Source organism: Neofelis nebulosa, chromosome 17 (genome assembly GCF_028018385.1).
Source record: "Neofelis nebulosa isolate mNeoNeb1 chromosome 17, mNeoNeb1.pri, whole genome shotgun sequence".
Classification (NCBI taxonomy): Eukaryota; Metazoa; Chordata; class Mammalia; order Carnivora; family Felidae; genus Neofelis; species Neofelis nebulosa.
The window spans coordinates 26,370,118-26,392,149 of NC_080798.1; the positions used below are offsets into that span (position 1 = coordinate 26,370,118).

At 40.3% G+C, this 22,032-nt stretch overlaps 1 long non-coding RNA gene across 1 annotated transcript; it reads left to right on the top strand.

Annotated features, from left to right (window-relative positions):
• Positions 1-3,244: 3,244 nt before the first annotated feature.
• On the top strand, positions 3,245-6,775 carry LOC131499148 (uncharacterized). Its single transcript, XR_009255743.1, has 2 exons — positions 3,245-3,747; positions 5,347-6,775. It is a non-coding gene; the product is annotated as an uncharacterized LOC131499148 (long non-coding RNA).
• Positions 6,776-22,032: the final 15,257 nt, after the last annotated feature.

Here is a 22,032-nt window from a genome sequence, read left to right on the forward strand (position 1 = left end):
TACTGCTTCCTTTGGATTAGAATCTCCGTGGTTTTCACTTCCATGACTTCCAGGCTTCTGCTCTCTGGACAGACAACCATACCCCTGGATGGTGGGATTTCCTGTGGACTCAGAGGCTCCAGCATCTGGAAGTGGGCGGGGTTACATCCCTGATGGGTGGACAAGGGAGGATGGTGCTCGCCTTTGCAGCAGACTCTCCCAGCTCAGGTTCATTCACATCTCACATCTGAGTTGTGTGTTCTTACTTCTGCCCTCCCAGAATTCATCTCCCTGTCCAATAGCACCCAGGTTCCTCGGGAAGTTTCCTCTTTCCCAGGATTTTGCTGCCTTAGGGACAGGCCTGTTTCAGGTCCTGTGTCCATTGCAGAAACTGAGGACAGAGCCTTTCTCTCCCCACCTTAGTTTTCTGGGGACTGGCCAATGGAACATGACTTCTTGGGAGTCAGACTCAGAGCAGAGAACACACAGAGAGGGTGACTGTTGTCCTGTGTAGGTTCTTCAGATGTGAGAAGGTGCTGTGCTTCCTGATGCCCATCTCCTGGCATTGTGACACCCTCTTGTTTCCTGCTTTACCAAGTTCACTGTTGCACGGATTCTACAACTGTCCTGGAATCCTCAACAGATTCTCTGTTTTTGTTGCTCACAGCCAAGAACCCTGGCTTAGTCAGCTTGGGCTGCCATAACAAAATACCACAGACAGGGTGGTTTAAACAACACACATTTATTTCTCACAGTTCTGGAGGCTGGGAAGTCCAAGGTCAAGGCGCTGGATGATTCAGTTCTTGGTGAGAGCTCTTCTCCTGGCTTGCAGATGACTGTGTACTTGCTGTGTGTTCACATGATCTCTTCTCTGCCAGCACGTGGAGAGAGAGGTCTCTTGTCTCTTTCTCTTCTTCTAAGGGTGCTAATCCCATCCTGAGGGCTCCATTCTTGTGACCTAATCTAAACCTAATTATCTCCAAAGACCCCACCTCCTAATACCACCCCATGGTACGGGGGTAGTTAGGGCTTTACCATATGAATTTTGGGAAGACACAAACATTCAGCTCCAAACAGACCAGGACTGATCCAACCCCCAAATTTCTGGACTTCGTATGCTAGAGCAGCCCAGTAGTAAACAGTTTCTACCATTTTAATGAAGTCTTAATCTGAGGAAAGGGGGCTGTGAACACAGTTTATGGATAGTGTAACTATTTATCCTGCCCCTGAGTCTCTGCCCAGTGCTTTCCTTACCCCCCACGAAGGGAATACTTCTTTACCCAAAATTGGCTGCCTGAAGGCAACACCTCCCTAGCTCCCACCTTCTTGTTTCTTAAGACAGACACCCACATACTTGTATTATTATGCAAGTATAGGAGGAACTCAGCAGGAGGTAACAATGACAATAAGCTTAAAGAATTTTTATAAGGATTAAAACTCAAATTCTCTTTGATTCTGTGATATCAAACCTCAGTCTGGGAATTTCCTGACTGTGTTGTCATGGGCATATTACTGAATCATCCATGTCCCCAGGTTGTCATCTAAAATATGGTATAATATTATCTATATCTTAGTAATTTTGTGATGGTCAAATGACAAAACAAACCTAATGTGCTTTGTATATTTCTTCATATATAAGTGCTTCAACATGAGCTATTAAATGATTGTTATTATTATTAGATTAGTATTTGTAATTATAGGGTTTTTTCATTTCTCCAGGCTCATGAACTTTGATGATTCAGGAAGGTCCCTTTCTAGCCCTTTGGGCTTCCTTCCTGTGACTCTTGGGAGTAAAATGTTCAAGTCTTCGCCCTTTGGGAACAATTGACCACTTTTGCATTGAGTGCACTCAGCCTGGTCACACACACACACACACACACACACACACACACACACACACCTCCCCATGTGAATCCGTGTGCCTCTGTGCCCTGCACTGGTTGTAGAGCATGCTGACCTCAGGAGCTGCTCCCTACAGCATGTGTCTGATCTCTTAGCCTCTCTACCTCTATGGAGAAAGTCCCATCCCTTTTGCATCAGGCTTCTCTGTGACTTCTTGACTTTTTCATTCACTCTTACTGAAAGTTCTTTAGCTGCCTGCTCCTGCAACCCACCTCCTCCAGGAAATGCTGTCTGAGTAGCTGACAGCACAGTGACGGTTCTCTCCAGGGATGCAGCCTACTCAGAAGTCCTTCTTGTCTTCACATGCTGGGGAAGAAACTGCCTCTGAGGACTGTCACTCCTGGGGCCTGTGGGGATACCATCACCTGTCAGAGGGAGAGAGAGGAATCTCCCTGGCATCCTCCTATTGTAGTGCTGTAGGGTCCTAATGCAAACTCATAGACTCCTAGAACTCAGAATTTCAAGGAACATCAAACAATCACCACTTTGACTAAAGACAGACTCATATGGTTGTTGAGATCATGTGGACACAACAGGATCACATGGCTGGAGCAAAAAGGTGACCTAGAATTGAGTCTTCCTTCTCCTGATCAGAAGAACTGCTAGGAGAGCCATTCTCTACCCCAAGCAAGCCCATTCTCCAGAAACTGTGTGGCTTTCATTCTCTCTCTCTCTCTCTCTCTCTCTCTCTCAGTGTGGGGGATAGGGATGGGAGGTATTTCTTGACTTCCTCCCCCACAACCCAGCCCTGCTCACTGACTGCTGAAACTTGGCTCTGCCTCTCCTTGCAGCATGGTGGGTGCTGTTCCCCGCCCTGGTTCTTCTTTATGAGGCAGGTTAGCCTCTCATTGGCATCACTGCTTCCATGATTATAATTGGCCTGAAGATTTTGAGCCTCAGTCTATCTGTTTGATTTCTCATTGAGTCTCACCACATACTTAGGACTTAAATAATTGACTTTAAGTGTACAAATTCACAGATTATAGATGCTATTAGAAGAAGCCAAGCTTTTCTTGTCTTCCTAAATGTAAGGAGAGTACTTATTCAGGACCCAGGACATTTCTTGCTGATTTTTCTCCACTTAGAGCATTTACATACAGGTTGAACATGTTTAAGATGTTGAATTTTCATTCTTTTGTGAATTAAAGCAAGATGTTAACTTGGTTTGGAGTCTCTGGTGTGTATAAGGGCCACATTTTAAAGTGTTAACAGACTCTTTAATAAAAGATGAGAGAAAGCAAGTGGCAGTGAAAATGTTCTTCTTCTTCTTCTTCTTCTTTTTTTCCAGTTAAGGAACTTGGAATTCTGAACATTTACATGTAAAATTCAGCTGCAGTGTATCTGGTATAAATAATACATTGAAAATTTTATGTAGTTAAGCATTACAGGAGTCAGACAAGCTCTGTTAAGGATTTGCATTTAATTCTGTTTTTTTTTTTAAAAAATGTGTTAACTAAAAATAAACTAATTTCAGGCATAAAAAGTAACTAAGACAGTAGGAGAATTTGCAATAGAAAATGATCTGTTTAATTTAGTGCCTGTATCTTAAACCATTCATGGGATTAATTAACCACTCACAGGGAGAAGGTCACCCTAGGGGTGGGAGGAGGAAGCTGCTCTGAATTACAAGCCAGGACGTTGGTTTTGGCCTTCAGATATGTCCCACCTTACTCCTTCCTGGCTCTTCACAGAGCCAGCTCTCCTTTCATTAAGCAATGCCAGAGAAATGTTCCTGTAGTCAGAGAGGCCACAGATGTGGGCTAAGACAGGAGGTGAGAGGAAAGGAAGAGAATAGGAACATCTGGAGACTCCACTCCCTTTGCATTTGCCTTCACCTTGATTCAACATTTGGGGCTTCTTCTTGGGGTAAGACACTTCTGAGCAGGCATCCAACAGCCTCTTGGTGACCATATTAATCTGCTTGTGCTGCCATAACAAATGCCACAGACTGGGTGACTTATCCAACAAACATTTATTTCTCACAATCCTGGATGCTGTAGGTCCAAGACCTGAGTGTTAGCAGGTGGATGTCTCCTGAGGCCTCTCTCCTTGGCTTGCAAATGGCACCTTCTCACTGTGTTCTTACTTGGCCTTTTCTCTGTGAACACACATTCTTGTATCTCTTCCTTTTCTTATAAAGACACAAATTATATTGAATTAGGGCTTCACCTATGATCCCATTTAACTTTAATGACCTCTTTAAAGGCTTTCCCTCCAAATATAGTCCCATTAGGGATTAGGGCTTCAACATATGAATTTTTCAGAGACACAATTTAATCCACTATAGTAATCATAGTCCTATAGGGGCTGAGTGTATGTGTGTGAGAGGGGGTGGTGCTCAGAAAGGAGTCCTCCCTTTCCATCCCCCATGTGACCTGAGTGAGTATATTATACAACCTTTCAGGTCTTGGTTTCTTCCTGTAATAAAAGTTGGAATTACAAAGTGATATCTTTGATCTGTCTCAATTCTGGGATTCCAGATGGCCCTTCAGACTCATAGTCACCAGACATCTATATTCCTGGGGTTTAGATCCAGATTCATTCCCAGTTACTCTCTAAGCTTATCTAATAATAAATGTATACTCCAGACCCCATGTTGGGCACCAGGGACATATAGCTGACCACAACCCAGTCCTTCTCATAAGGAGTCCCCAGACAAATAAAGCAAAGGCTACTATGCATATAGGTGCTGGGTTATAGGAGTGTAAATAGTGCTTCAAGAGGTGTGTCCCCTTTTTAGTGAGATGGCACTCACTCTGTGCCATTTCCTATGCCAAGTGCCCTGTTAGCTTGGCACAGCAGACCAACCATACCATGTGCTCCATACACACTCAATTTCCTTCAGTCACATGATCTCACTATGGAATAGGCACTCTCTTTTCATGGAGGTAAATTTTATATAACATGAAATTCACTATTTTAAGCATTTTTAAGTAAGGTATATAGTAGCTTCTAGTACATTCACAATGTTGTGCAACCATCACCCTATCTAATTGGAAATGTTCTTACCACCCCAAAAGAAATCCTGTCACTCTCCATTCCTCCTAAAAACCAGTAATCTCTGCTTTCTTTCTCTATGAATTTGCCTATTCTGGACATTTCATATAAATGCAATCATACAATATGTGGCTCTCAATGTCTGACTTCTTTCACTTAACATAAAGTTTTCCAGGGTCACCCATGTTGTAGCATGTCTGTAATTTTAGCCCTTTCTGTGCCTGAATAATATTCCATCTTGTTGATATACCACATTTTGGTTTACCCATTCATCAATTGATGGACATCTGAGTTGTTTCCATATTTTGGCTATTGTAAATAATGCTGCTATGAACATTTGTATATAAGTTTTTGTTTGAAGGCATATTTTTATTTCTCTTGGATTTATGCTTAGGAATGGAATTTCTGGGTTATACAGTAACTCCATGTTTAATATTTTGAGTAACCACTATTATTCTCACTTAACAGGTAAAGAAATTGTAGAGCTGGGAATCCCACTAAGAACCTCTCACTCCAGAATTCATGCACCAACCACTTCATGGCGCTGCCTTAAAGGTGATGATGGAGCTGGATTCTGAAGGACCAGAAGTTATCTTGGTTGACGGGGCAGGAAATGTGTTCTGGGCATATGTGTTGTGGACTAGAAGTATGAGAGAGCTTTTTGCATTTACACAGCAGGAGGCAGTTGAGGACATCTACAGCATGCATTTTTTTGTGGGATGAATTTCCAGGGAAGAAGCAGAAGGACCAAACCCTAAAGGGTCTTACATACCATGCTCAGAAGTTGAGTGCATAAAGATCTTAAACAAAAGAATAAGTATGAAAAAATATATGTATGTAAAGCAAAAATGAAACCCACAAGTCAAATGAAAAGGCAAACACACTGAGAAAAAATATTTGCAAGCCATATGACATTGGGTTAATAGCTTTGTTATATAAAGAACTCCTAAAACTGATTATGAAAACATTTAAACTGAACTAGATAAATGGGCAAAGGACATGAACAGATGATTCACAAAATAAGAAATGCAAAGCAGTAAACAAACATATGGAAAAATGTGCAACTTCCTGTATAATCAAAGACATGCAAATTTAAACAACAGTAAGAGAACCATTCTTTGCCTATTGGATTAGTAAATGTTTGTCAAAATGGTAATAGCTGATTCTGGCAAGAATGAGCTGCAAAAGGAATCCCTGCACATAAGTATGTTCGAATCCCGGATGCCAAATGTTCCTTTCCCTATAATTCTGTAATTCCAGTTCTGGTAATCAATTCTCTCTGAGGCTACATTTATATACTGTTTGCAATAAAGAAAAAATTTGAAACAAGGAGACAGAAGGTACAGGTGACCAAAGTTTAGAACATCACTTCCGTGTGGACACCAGAAACATTTTTCTAGCCCTGACTTCTTTTTTGAGTTCCAGAACTACCCCAAGCTGAACTCTTCATTGTTTTCTCCAAATCTGGTTTGCCACATTCATTTTCATGTTTCATTAATGGTATCACAGGCTATATTGTAAAACAAGCCAAACCTTAGAAATTATCCTTTCTTCCTTGCCATGGTCTAGGTATTTGTGTCCTTTACCACCCCCACACCACAAATTCCTATGTTAAAAACCCTAACTCCCACAGATGACAGTATTAGGAGATGGGGCCTTTGGAAGTGTTGAAATATAGCATAGAGCCCTCATAAATGGGATTAAGGCCTTATGAAAGAGACCCCATAGAAATCCCTAGTCCCTTCCACCATGTGAGGACAAGGACAAGGACAAGGTGAGACCGCTTTGTTTATGAACCAGAAAGTGGGCGGTTACCAAACACCAAATCTGGTGGCACAACCATCTTGGGCTTCCAGCCTCCAGACTGTGAGAAATAAATTCTGTTGTTTATAAGCCATGTAGTCTGTGGTATTCTGTTATAGGAGCCTGAAAGGACACAGACAACCCTCTTCTCCTTCATTTATTCTATCCACCTCAAATTTTGTCAGTTCCACGTCAGGAGGCTTCTTTGTGTTTTTTTTTTTTTTTCTATTTTATTTTATTTTATTATTTTATTTTATTTTATTTTATTTATTTTATTATTTTATTCTATTTTATTTTTTATATGTTATTTTATTTTCTTCCCAGTATAGCTAACATACAGTGTTATATTAGTTTCAGGTGTATAATATAGACACTTTTTGAATCTGTTCTCTTATCTTCTATATAGTTGCCATTGTCTTAAACTACCCCTTATATTTTCACCCTGAATTGTTCCAAGTCTCCTATCACAGGCCATTCACCTGGAGGGTGCTGAGTAAGAGAGGAGGGCCGTATTGAGGGGAGAGCTACAAGTGAGGCTCCAACAGGGTCTCTGAGTTTTTTCTTTTTTCTTTTTAGAAGACCTGAAGCAAATATCTTAAAAAGTTGAGGTTTGTTGAATCTGGTATGGATAAGATGTTCATTACATTATCTTTTTTTTTTTTGTATTTTGAGTATCTAGTAATAAAAATGTGACAAGTCTCTTTTTTGATCTCCTTTTGCAAGTTCCCCTTCATTCATATCCCTACTTCACAATTCCACTAAATATTTTAAGAATAAAAAATCAAATTTTGTCATTCTCTACTTGAAAACCTCCATTACATTACTTTCATATTTCTTACAGAATAAAATATGAATTTATTAGCTTGACACAACAGATACTCCACACCCTATGCCCAAGCCATGCTAAATTTTATAGGTCCCAAACCCTAACCTAAATGACTCTAGACCCTACTCATACCTCTGTACATGCCCTGCTTCACATTTCACTTCCATCTCCCCATCTGGAAGACCACAACTCACTTTTCAAAACCAATATTCAACATCTGTTCCAGAGGAAAGCTTTCTCTGAGCAGAAGTTGGTCATTCCTTCTAAAAAAATTTGTTCATGACATTTATCACTGCTCTTGCCACATTGTTCTGAAATCTTTTTTTCACTGTTTCTTCAACACACTGTGGGCTCTTCATGGAGACGGCTGGTGTCCTCTTTATCTTTGCAAGCCCCAGACTGAGTGTAATGCCAAGAACTTCAGAAACCCTTTGAGTGCTGTTAGAATGGAGGAATGAGGATAAGGAGAGAGCCAACATGCACTAGATCATGAAACCTTTCTCTCCACAAGAGAAACTTGAGAAAGTGAGAATAGAAATGTGTGTAAGAGATGTAGTTTGGATCAGTAATCAGACTACTGTCTGGAAAAGAATCTCATCCAAGGAAAGAAGGCAGGATGGAAATTTCAAATGTTTGAAGGCAATCTGTGAGGGCAGACTCCCAGCCCAGACTAACCAGGCATGCTACTGGCCCTCAGTGATATAACAAATGCCCTGGCTTGCAGCCCAGATCTGCACTTTAGGACTAAGCCATTCCCCCAGCTGTTGAAAGTGTGGCAGCCATTGGCTCTAAGTTGAGTCACTCTCTGAGAATTGTCCCCAGCCAAAGAAAGCCCTCCTCTAAGTTCATGCCCCTTCCTGAAGGTATCCCTCATCCACTGACTAGTTAATGAGGTCCAGCCCACTTACCTGGAGACTGAACAATGCTGAAGGGTCCTCCCAGCACCAGAGCTCCACATGGAGCCAGCTGAGGCCTTTTTTGGTATCCACAACAAAGTTCAGCTTCTCTCCTTGCTCATTCCTCCTTCCTTCACTCCTAACAGGTATTCATTCCTAAGACACTGTCTAATAAATACATTTTCAGCATGTAAATCTCCATCTCCAGAGTCTATTTTCCAGAGAAATGATCTAAGACAAATGTTCTTGGGCTTAGAGTTCCATCCCAATATTTTCACTACATTGGAAGATACTTCCTTGGACACAGATGCCAAGATCTCCTCCACAGATTCTTGAAGATTCTTTTGTCATTTTTGGAATTTTGTTAGTAGCCCCAAGACCACTGCCAAATAGTCACACCTCCTCACCCATGTCCTGATTGATATTTTTGTAATGATTGTTAAGGTGTCACTTATTTAAAGTCATATTTGTTTTGTCAGACAGAAGTCTGAAAATAAAATAGTTAGTGGTAAACTAGGAGAAGACAGAAAACATTAACATTTTGGTCTCCTCTATTAGCTAACTTTTATTTTTTAAATTTTTATTACTTTTAAATTTTTTATTGATTTACTGATTGATTTAATATAATTTATTGTCAAATTGGCCAACATACAGTGTGTACAGCGTGCTCCTTGTTTTGGGGTAGATTCTTGCGACTCATCACTTACATACAACACCCAGTGCTGATCCCAACAAGTGCCCACCTCAATGCCCATCATCCATTTTCCCCTCTCCCCCACTGCTCCATCAACCCTCAGTTTGTTCTCTGTATTTAAGAGTCTCTTATGGTTTGCCTTCCTCCCCTCTCTGTTGGTATCTATTTTTTCCCCTTCCCTTCCCCCATGTTTGCTGTTAAGTGTCTCAAGATCCACATATGAGTGAAAATATATATCTGTCTTTCTCTAACTGACTTATTTCACTTAGCATAATGCCTTCCAGTTCCATCCATGTTGATGCAAATGGCATGATTAGCTAATTTTTAAAGGATAACTTAAAAACTTTAAAGAAAAATTCCAACTTTTGCAGGAAAGATGGCTATGGCCAGACATGTTTTTGTCCTAGTTAGCTGAGTTAGAAGGATGGGAGTCTGTTTACTCTAGATCAGTGGAAGTCACTGAGGACAAGGCTGTGGTTGGGAGTGGGGGCCAAAGTATGTTCGGGATTTTTAATTCATGGACCTAGGTGCCAATTGTTTACTTGAGGTAGCAAATGTGGAGTTGGTCAGACATCCGATCATTGTGGTGTTTGCCCCTGAATGTTCCATCCCAACAATGCATTTCCCTTGCTTTGAGTATGTGGATGGCTATGGTGGGGCACTGGAAGGCCGGTAGAATCTGTGGGAGAGTTCTTGTTAGAAGGACAGTCTCTCTCCTCCTTCCTTCCCTTCAATTTTTTTCTTTATAATTAACATAACTTCCTTTGTCTCTAATCCTTCCTGGGACTCGGTCCTCACTTTTGACCCTCAACTCCAGCAGGGCGTCTTCTCTCTAGCAGTCTATATAGCTTCTGCCTCTTCATCCACATTCCTGTTCATGTTGTGGCAAATTTTCTCCAGGTTCCTCAATTCATTGTTTCATAGAATTGTTTTTTAATATTTGTGAATTCATTTGGCAGGCAGACATTGCAATTATGGACAAAATTGACTATTAGGAGAAATCCTCCCCCTTCCCACCTCCCCAGGAGCAATTGAATAGCACACCACACATTAAATCAAATGAGCAGGCATTAGCATCAGTTGTAAACAATTTACACTGCAGAACTCCTGCCATCTTGCCAAATGCCCTAAGAATTAAATGTGGATTCCAACTCACCTTGCTAATTAATTCAGAACAAGAAGATATCCCAAAAAGCAATACTCTTCCATACTGGTGGAGAGTGACACAGACATTTAGAAATGCTTGGAATATCCACTCTGTTATTTTTAGCTTAAGATTTCTTTGCCAAAGCCTGCTTCCAAAATTTCATCACTTTCTGAGAAAAATAGTGTGTATGGAAGCATGTGGCTGTTATTGCTGCCTCATTCATTTTGAAACCCCCTCACCTAACACAGTTCTGGGCATATTGTAAACACTCAGTTGTTATGATATTGAATTAAATCATAGAGCACTCCTCTAGTGCAGTAGCCAATTCAGGAATTCACAAGGATAATCAAGATAAATTCCAGTACACCTCCAAGTGTTCACCACTTTAGGCTGCTATAACAGAATACCATAGACTGGGTGGCTTATAAACAATGAGAATGTATTTCTTATAGTTATGGAGGCTGAGAGTCCCAGATCCAGGTGCCAGCACCATCAGGTTCTTGTGAGAGCACTCTTCTGGATTGCAGGCTGCTAACTTCTCACTGTATTCTCACATGGTGGACAACAGAGAGGGGAAGCAAGCAAGCTCTCTGGTGACCCTTCTAAGGGCACTAATCCCATTATGAGGACTCCAACCCCATGACATCATCTAATTCTGATTACCTCCCGAAGGTCCCATTCTTATACTATCTCATTGGGGGTGGGGCTTTCAACATATAAATTTTGAGGGAACACACTCAGTTTCTAACACTTTAGTGATACCTATATTATGTGCTTTTGTAATCAACTTTTAAGGACGGAGTTTGCCCAAGGTTAGTAGGTAGGAGGGCTGAGGGATCAGATTTGGAATTCAGTACTGTTTGATTCCAAGGCTGTCTCTCTCTCTCTCACCATGCTGGAGGATCTGTTTTCAAGGTCTGTCCTTGGCAATTTTGTTTGGTCTCAGGTGCACATGTGTTTTTGCCTTTTGAAAGACTTCTCCCTGCATTCAGAACCTCAGACATCCAGTGCTTTCACCCCTCCTGGACTGCAATGGGAATGGGAAAAGGAATATGATCAATAGATTCCAATCAAGATGCTAACACCCATCAAGGATGTTTGTGTGATTTAAGTCACTGAAATATGTTTGCTCAACAACACAAGTGTCATTCCCCATCTTAAAACCTCCCAATTGGCCTCCCATTGCATTTGGAATACACTTCAACTCTACACCATGGCCTACAAGGTCTACAAGATCTGGCTTCTGCCAGCCTCCCTGGTTCCAACTCATCCCACTGTCTTCTTACTGTCAGGTTACTAACCTGATTCCCTGAACACACCGGACTCATTCACAACTCAGAGCCTCACATCCACCATTCCTACTGCCTGGAATGCTTTTCCCTTGGAAATTTTCCATGGCTGCCTCCTTCCCATTTTTTCAGATCTACTTTGAGAAGTCTTCCTTTATCACCTAACTCCAAACTGTCTTCCATTCCAAGCCATTCTCTATTTGCTGATCTTCTTTTCATTTATTTATAACATTTATCATTATCTTGTTATTTGTGTGCTACCTGTCAACTCCCACTAGGATGTAAAACTCTCTGATTGCAGGGACCTTATCTTTCTTCTTCACTGCTGGTATCTCTCATGCCCAGAACACTGCCTGGCACATAGTAGGTGCTCATTAAACATCTTTGAAATGAATGAACATCTTCAAAAGTGAAGTCCAGATCTTTGTAGAAGCAGGAAAAGGGAGGAGAAATTTGGAAGTCAGAGAATATCTCTGAAGGGAGCCCATCACCTCTCCCTCATCTTTAGATGTGCAGACACTTTCTTAGCTCTGGTACCAGATGCCTTGCTGATCTGGAGCTGTAGTTGGAGTCTGAGAACTGACAAATGTGTGTCGCTGTTCCCTTCAAGGTGCTTGGGGGCCCCTCCATGGGTGGTGTTGTACAACACCAGTGGCAGCATTGTACTATGGAATTCATTGTGTTCACATGAAGCAATGAACCACATTTTATTGAGGAGGTAAAGGTAGTTGCTGTTGCTGTTGAACAAATTCCTTGTGAGCATCCTGTCCTCTCTATTATGAGGCTCCCAGAGAGCCCTGCATAATAAGATTTCTTGCCAGCCATTACCTATTCACACCAGAGGTAGGAGTAGCAGATGCTTATGAAGAGAGGGGTTATTTTAGTGACTGAGTGGATTGACAAATCACTCTGGGTAGCCACTTTAATGAAATAAGTTCCTGCATTAAATGACACACACCTGCACTTAAAACCTGGTTAAAACTTCCTTCACTTGCTTTGGTATGGCCAAGTTTTTCAATGTAACTGAGTAGCTTCACTGTTCGTGGTTCTGAAACAATTTTTCTTTCAACAGGCAACTGATAGGAAATAACATTTCTGCCATCATCCATTTTGATGCTACAGAGAGATTTATGGGTTTCAAAACTCTTTTCACACATATCTTAGTTTTCTTCCTGAGAGTTTTGTAAACTTTGTAAAGAAGGTGGCTATCCCCACATTTTATACGCTTGGAATCCTTTGCTGGAATCTACAAACCTGTACTTTGATTGGAATTTCTTTCATCTTGACAGATGTCCCTTAAAACAACTATTTTTTTACATATGTAAACAAAGTTAATTGTGGAAATTTCAAAAAGACAGATAAACATTTCCCACACCCAGAAAGAACTACTGTTAGCATTTTGATTAATATTCCTTGATATAGATACATAGATAGATGGAAAGAAGATACATGATCTAATATTGTGTACACTGTTTTACAACCATATTTTTCACTTAGAAAATTATTAGATACTTTTTTTATGTTAGTAAATATATTTTCACAGCTTTTCAAAAGAGGTGAATACTATATGATTGTGGGTTTATACCATACTTTATATAACCAATTTTTGTTGCACATTTAGATGATTTCTATTGTCTTTGTGATTATAAGCAATATTTTAATAAGAACTCTCATAGCTAAATGTTTATACATATTCCTATTTATTTCCTCAAGAAAAATTCTGAAAGAAAAATTTCTGGGTCACACAATTTAAGTTCTTTTGATCCAATAGTCCACTTTGTATAGCTATTGGCACCTCATTTTCCTCAATACTCATACACTGTGAGTATTACTATTTAAAAAAATTTTTTTTTAATTTATGGGTACACAAAAATGAACTCAAAATGGATGAAAGACCTAAATGTAAGACAGGAAGCAATCAAAATCCTAGAGGAGAAAATAGGCAACAACCTCTTTGACCTTGGCCACAGCAACTTCTTATTTGTCATGTCTCAGGAGACAAGGGAAACAAAAGCAAAAATGAATTATTGGGACCTCATCAAGATAAAAAGCTTCTGCACAGCAAAAGAAACAATCAGCAAAACTAAAAGGTAACTGACAGAATGGAAGAAGATATTTACAAATGACATATCAGATAAAGGGTTAGTATCCAAAATCTATAAAGATCTTATCAAACTCAACACCCAAAAACCAAATAATCCAGTGAAGAAATGGGCAAAAGACATGAATAGACACTTCCCCAAAGAAGACATCCAGATGGCCAACTGACACATGAAAAAATGCTCCACATCACTCATCATCAGGGAAATACAAATCAAAACCACAATGAAATACCACCTTACACCTGTCAGAATGGCTAACATTAACAACTCAGCCAACATCAGATGTCGGCAAGGATGCGGAGAAAGTGGAATACTTTTGCACTGGTGCAGTCACTCTGGAAAACAGTATGGAGTTTCCTCAAAAAATTAAAACTAGAACTATCATACAACACATCAATTGCACTACTAGGTATTAAAGGGTACAAAAATGTTGATTCGAAGGGGCACATGCACCCCCATGTTTATAGCAGCACTATCCACAATAGCCAAATTATAGAAAGAGCCCAAATGTCTATTGAGTGACAAGTGGATAAATAAGATGTGGTATATATATACAATGGAATATTACTCAACAGTTGAAAAGAATGAAATCTTGTCATTTGCAATGACGTGGATGGAACTAGAGTGCATTATGCTAAGCAAAATAAGTCAGAGAAAGGCAAACATCATGATTTCACTCATATATGGAATTTAAGAAACACAACAGATGAAGATAAGAGAAGGGAAGAAAAAATAATATAAAAACAGAAAGAGAGACAAACCATAAAAGGCTCTTAAATACAGAGAACAAACTGAGGGTGGCTGGCAGGATTTTGGGGTGGGGGATGAGCTAAATGGGCAATAGGCATTAAGGAAGACACTTGTTGGAATGAGCACTGGGTGTTTTATGTAAGTGATGAATCACTAAATTCTATTCCTGAAATCATTCTTACACTATATGTTAACTAACTTGGATTTAAATTTTAAAAAAAATAATAAAATAAAATAAATACAATTTATGGTTGGAAATAACATCTTGCCATTCTTATTTGCCTTTCTTACATTATTGGTGAGATTGGATATGTTTAAAGCATTTGAGGCCATTTGAATCTTTCTTTTCTTTACTTCCTTCTCATGATCTTTTATTACTTTCCTGTTTGAGAGTTTTGAAATCTAGGCCTTCTGTTTCTAAATTCAATGCTCTTTCTTCGAATTACAAGGTATTGCTATTAAGACAATATGTATGTGTCCAGGAAGCATCCTTCGGTTGTAAAAGTGGTTCTTGCCTTTTAGGTTCTTCTCCTTCAGGCTTCCAGTGCTGTTCCAATTCCAGCTATGATGACTCACTAGTACCTGTGTTGCTTTATTACTTATATATTACTTCCTTCAATTCTTACAAGTGTCCTAAGAGGCAGATGGGGCAAACAATGGTGTCTGTATAACAGGTGAAACTGAGGCACGTTGAGGCTAATGGACTTACCCAAGATCACAAACAGGTACCTAAATCAAGGTAAATCTTTTTTTTTTAATTAAAAAAAATTTTTTTAATCTTTATTTTTGAGAGAGAGAGAGAGAGAGAGAGAGAGAGAGTGGGGGAGGGGCAGAGACAGAAGGAAACACAGAATCTGAAACAGGCTCCAGGCTCTGAGCTGTCAGCACAAAGCCCGACACAGGGCTGGAACTCATGAACCACGAGATCATGACCTGAGCCGAAGTCGGACACTTAACTGACTGAGCCACCAAGGTCCCCCAATCAAGGTAATCTTGAACCAGGATCTCTTAGGAATCTAGTGGGGAGGTGAAATAAGCAAATCACATGAATGCTTAATGACTAACAATACATTATCTTTCCCACGGTTATTTGCATTAAACAGAGAGGAACATGAAGCAATCACTACTTAATGTGCCCTGTGAAGCCAGAGGAAGAACTATTTTAGGGTCTGGAGCTTGCCCACTCCTTAAATCACACTATGTAGATATCCACCTACTGCATCTATGCATGGTCCTGGCACTTCTGTCTCAATGTGGGTTGACTTGAGACACCAACAATGACAATCTGAATATATACAATATAATGCCCCAAACATGAAGAAAATAAAGGCTGTTTCTCTCTCTTTCTCACCCCTCTCTCTCTGTTCCCTCATTTTAAAACTGTCTTTTTTGAGCAGAAAACTGTCTTTCCATTTTCTTTACAACCTTACTCAGCACCTCTTTTCCTTTTCTTTTGAAGCTAGTGAGTTACTGTCTCTCAGAAATGGTCTCTAAGCACCCAGAAGAACAATAACTAGTTAGCTAGAAAGTCATGGAACAGTGAGCAGCAGGGACAGCATCTCTCTGCTGACCCACTGTCTGATGAATTCAGGTTTTAGTTTCTCACAGCTTGCCTGGCCCACAGACATTAAGTGGTAGACCCACCTTAGGCCCTTAGTGGACACCAAGCTTCATCAGAGCAGGTGGGGATATCTCTGAACACCATCCCTCTAGTACTATTATTGTGTGGTGACATTTCTCATTGTGCAAAACTACAAAGATATATCAAGACCCCTCAGGGGTCTAGTCCTCCCTCATTTTGGATGTCGGCCTTCAACTGCCATCTCTGCCTTTGTTTTCTCCTTGATAGGTTTCACCATAATGACTTTAAACATTTTATGAGAGGAGGCTTTGCAATATTTGGGGGTAGTATTTTTTGCAAAATATTTGGTAATATTTTGCTGGTATTTATTTAATAATAATTGAAGAGAATTGCTTTTTTCAGTGACCATCCAGTGCCTTATCTACATTTTCTTACTTAACTCTATACCATCTTTAGAAGAATATTCTAAAGGTCTTTTTGGTACTTTAAGTTTTGTGCAATTAACACACCAATGCTAGGAATCCTGAGGCTCAAAGTAGACTGGTATAGCCTAGCATTATGAATTTTTTCTTCTTATGAAGATGTGAAGTTTGACATAATTTATAGTCAGCTGTAAATTGGCTAGTGATTACAGGAAGGAAGAAGATCACAGATAGATTCACACTTTGATTAATACAGTTAAATTTTTTATTCAGTGGTGGATTAACCATGGTGAAGATAAGAAAGATCTGAGAACAATCTCATATCTCCAGGGGGAAATAATCAGGCAGGAGATAATCACTACTAATTGATACCTCCCACTGATGTGCGTGTGTGTGTGTGTGTGTGTGTGTGTAGCAATAGGGATATCATGCTGTCTGTATGGGTTAGGATCCATCTTAACTCATCCTGGACCTTTTCATGGTCCACAGGTTTCTTCTCCATCAAATGGTGATAATAATCCTTGCTTTATAAACCAAATAGGGTGGAAATCAACAGTAAAATGGAAGGAATTTGACAAGAAGACAGACAGTGCTATACAAATGTAAAGGATTTTGATTTCCTGCTGTTTATTGGAGCAAAGGGCTCACACAGGGATCCAGAGCACATGGTCGGCAGGTCCACCAGAGCCGGATAACTAAGACATCAGGAAGGGTAGCTGCAAGGCCCCATACTGAAGTGCTTACATCTTTGAAGAAAACTTTTCAGAAGCTAGAATGACAGATGTCTGAGAATCAATTTTTTGATACACAACCTTTTTCAGTATGAAAGGAGCCTACATAATTTGTTTCAGAGAAATACATGTCCCAGCCACAAGAGTCAGCTCTCAGAGTGTCTTGGGCGGTTTCACATCTGTGCACATGGGCGGCAGAGCTGCCCACATGAGCAGAAAGGGCACTAGCCTCATGGCAGGCAGCTGCTCCTGCTGGAGTCAGAACTATACTTTCCTCTCATTTTGTCAGAAACAAAGTGTTATTTTGGTAACTCTTTATTTTCCACACTGCAACTTCCCATGTAATTATTGAATACAATTAGATATTCCATGCTGTGTAATTACTCAGTTATCTGTGCCTCTGAAAGATATGAGAATAAACGATCATGAAAGTCCATAGTGAAGAGCCTTCATCCAAAGAATAAGAATGGGCTATCTACCTGACAATGTGTCTGAATCAGAAAAAAATAAAACTTGAACATTTTGGGTTTTTCCTCCATCTGCTATACTCACAGACAAAATTTTGCATTAGAAAGCAGAACAAACTGGCTTGGTTGACTTTTCTTCGTCATCTTAAGCTATGGCTTCCTATTCTGTTTTTTGTAGACATCTAAATAAAACTTGTACATGGCATGAAAAAAGGAATGACAGATCAGAGTCCAAAGATGATCCATAAATCCAGCTTAACTAATTCACAGGGTAGCTGAAAGGTTCTGCTATCTCTACATCAAATTCATTCTTTTGCACAAAGAAGAAAAAAATAGCAAGGTGTATTAAAGTAGAGAAAGGGCTTTGTTTTTTGTACACATCTATATTAACCAAGATTCTTTTGATTGCAAGTGACAGAAACCCAATTCCAGCCAGCTGCAAACAAGGGATTTAGTAACACGATACTGGAATAAAACATTGCAGGAATACGCAAAACTCAGACTGGAACTGAAGACTTGATACCAAGACTTTGCCTTCTTCTATTCATCTCTTTGTTTTTCTCTCTGTCTTGGCTTTATTCTCTTGCATTATCAGAAAAGTTTTGGCAGTGATCATGCTACTACTGGAAACTCTAGGATCACAATTCTGAAACTTATATAAAAGTGAAAAAGTGAAAAAGGGAGTCTTTCATGTCAGTTCTATTAAGAAAAAACGACAAGGGCACCTGGGTGGTGGTTGGTTAAGTGTCTGACTTCAGCTCAGGTCATGACCTTGCAGTTGGTGAGATCAAGCCCCACATTTGGCTCTCTACTGTCAGCGTAGAACCTGCTTTGGATCCTCTGTCTTCCTCTCTCTCTGCCCCTTCCTCTCTCTCTCTCTCTCTCTCTCTCTCTCAAAAATAAATAAACATTTAAAAAATTAAAAAAGAAAAAAAACAATAGTGAGGTACTCTGATTGACCTAGATTGGGTCAAGTACCTTTCCCTGGACCAATTTCTGGCTTAAGGAGTAGGTTAAAGCATTAAGACTGGCCTGGCCTGAGTCATATACACAAACCTGTGCAGGGAACAAGGTTTATAACCAGAAGAAGGTGGGGTCTGAGACAGGAGAAAGCATACAGGGGAGAGGACAATAGTAGCACCAAAGCATCAAAATATGCATTTGTGCAAACTCAGGGAGCATCTTCAGGACCCAAGGCAATAACCCAAAGTATACTGAAGTGAGGTCATTTTATGTATGATCTTAGAATTCAGTTTTCTAATGGAACTTGTACTTTCTCTCATGACCTGGAACCTAGTGAGGCCACAAAGAAATGTCTAAGAATTTCAGGCAGAATTATTTTCAAAAGATAGACAACATCAAAACCTTAGATATGCTGGCAGTGAATGGTGATGGTAAGGACAGGCAAAGCCTGAGGTAGCTAGTGGTAAGAATCATTGTTTTATTGGGTTCAAGCCAACCAAGGCAGCAGTGAAAGAAATAATATTGGCTATTTCCCCCCACTCAGATAGAAATCTCAGTGATGACAAAGTCCATGTCTTTTTCTTGCCTCATTTAAAGATAATTTCTGAAAGGAACTTTATCTCTTTCTCTAGGTAGATAGACAAAATTGCCCAATGATGCTCTGTTCTAACAATGTCACAAATCAAGTAGAGAACATTGGGTATTTCCATTGTATCATAAACTCACATTGCTTAATTTGATCCATGAATATTCTCAGTATCTTAGCTCAGTTTCCCCTGAGCAAAGCTTGTGACAAAGCTCAAGGACTAACTCTTTATTAGAGAATAAAATCCCAAGAAGCAGGAGTGAGGGACAAAGGTAATGAGGCAGAGGAGAGAAAGCCAGTATTAGGGTGTCTTAATAAAACTGGCCACCACTTACTAAGTGTAACTGGTTTCTCTATCTCATGGGGCCATCTTCTACAATGCTAAACAAAAAGATGTTTCTTAAAATAATCCACCTGGGTGAGTAAGGGAGAATTTCTGCCAGATCCCATCTCCCATCAGTCCAATGTTTGACCAATAGGGCTTGAATGCCCTTGTACTTTCAGTGTGGGTGTTTTTACCTCAGTGCTAAGTGGAGAAGTCCCAGGACAAGAGGCTGATGGTAGGCAGTGCAGTCCTGAGGCAAGGCACTGTCCATGTGAGGCTGAGGCTGAGTTTGGCTCAGTTGGTCATCACAGTGTTGGTTGGCTTGGCCTAGAACAAGTGGCCCAAAGCGCTGTGGCACATGAGGCCCAGAGGAGAAGACTCTATTTCACCCAGAATTAGAATTTCAAAACTAGAATAAACCTTAGAGGTACTTTTCTCATTAGCAAATTAAAAGACAGAGTTTAAGGGACTTGCTAAATAAACTCACAACCAGTTGTTCCAGTTAATGACAGAGCCTAGAACCTGCCCCACACCCAACTCTTTCTATTCCTCGCTTCTCCATGGCTTTCTAACAGCAGATCCCCATTTGTGGCAAAATTTCCCAAATGCCTTGTGAGGTGAGAAGCAAGTCAACACTTTCTAAATATTCATGAGCTATTTAACAGTTCAATTTTGGTGGGTAGCAATATGTCTATCAGGATCTATTTATTCTCATTACTTCAGTGCTGTTCTGGCGCGATGCATTATAAACAATTTATGATGTGTTGACAGGACAAATGAATGCTAGGATAATAGGCTGAAGAGGAGAAAATCTCACCATTGCAAACAAAATGCAGAGATGTGACTCAGAAGGTTGATGAGAAAGATTTTGATAGTTTGTGTGCATGGCCATTTATGTGCTAGCCTGCAGTCCTGCTAATTTTGTGCCACAGCAGTTGTGGGTCTACCTTAGCCTCTGTTTGCATTGGGTATCTTTGTCATGGAACTTGTAGAATCTCTGCATCCCAAAAGGAGGGTATCATGGCTGGGGAGGCCTATAGCCTGTGAGCAGGAATATCCCTGAATTCCTGATGCCTCAGTAACTTTTGGATGGGAATATCACCTTACTCAGCCAATCCAAAAGTCATCAGGCTCAAGTTTTGGGTGAAGACTAAGTTTCCAAAAGTCAAGTCCATTTAGTAGCTCAGGCTAAGTAGTCTAATAATTTAGAGCTGCTGTTTTGACAAGAACAGAACAGAGGATTCTCTTAAATGCTGAATATTTCTTTGTCATTCAAAGCAGTAGTCTATGTTTACAACTCACCCAGAGATAGGACAGAACTCTGCTTTCATGTCTCCCCCACATACCTCTCCTATAAAAAACCCCAAACACATAAACAAAAACCATGTTAAGCTTTTTCCCCTCAAGATAGACATTTTGGGAAAAAATATTTGTTAAGTACCTGTTAGCTATTATCCACATTTTTCAGAAGAGACAAAAGAGGTAAAAAGGAGTTAAGAAATTTGTTCCAGAAGACAGAAATGGCATGTATTAGAGCCAGAAATCTAGGTCTGATTGGTGAGCTCTTGCCGTCTGTGCTGTGAACATTATCATGCCTTCAAGTGGCCTTGAGAAATGGCGCTTACTTCTCAGTGTCTCATATTTCTCATCTATAAAATGTGGGTTTAGATAAATTGCCTACATGCCTTAAAGGCAGGATCTGAGGGTAAAATAAATGGATAAGTCTAAAAGCACATTGAAAAAAGTTAAAAGACATGGGGAAAACAAAGGAAGGGTTTTCTCCCTTTGTCTTGTTGTTGTTAGTTTATTTCCTTCCAGAGTCTTGAGTATCTTTTGGATGGTCTCAACAAGCTGTCCCTCCCTACCAAGGAGGCAAACTGCAGTGTTCTAAAAAGCACATTTATGCACATCCCTCCCATCTGATCCTCCAAATTTTGAGAGCGGGGATGATGCCACTTTATTTGTGATAAAGCAAGTCTCCCATGGACTGATTTGCCCAGAGCTGGTGAATGATATGCCCAACATTGCACAGCGCTGGGGACAGAGCAGAGCCCTCCTCTGCTGCCTGGGTGTTCTATTCACACGCCACCAGGCTCATTGTGCCTATACTAAGTTTTGGCATAAAGGAATCTTGAAATCAGAGCTGGCAGTGTGTGCTGGGCAGGATCCTAGAGCTTACAGTGAGGCAAAGAGGATTCTGGAGATGTCCTTCTTCGCTTTCAGTTCTTCCTGCCCTTCTGAGCTGCCATGCACCTCTCTGAAGTACCTTTACATCCTCTCAGACCTGGGTTCTGATCCCCTCTTTTGTCCTCAGGCCAAGACTAGAGGGATATGAGGCAAGAGGGCGGGAGAGATGACAGCAAGACCACGTTGCTATCCCAACATTTGCTTGATTTAATTATCATGCCTTGTAGCTGCAACTATTTTTAACTCTTGGTATTTATGTTGTATAAATCAATGAGTGCCTTTTAAATGGCACAATGGGAGACTTAGAAGAGCTCGCCTGCTCATGTGCACCTCTCATGTGTTGAGAGTTGCTCCAGCTGCGTGATGGATAGATGGGGTTCAGTA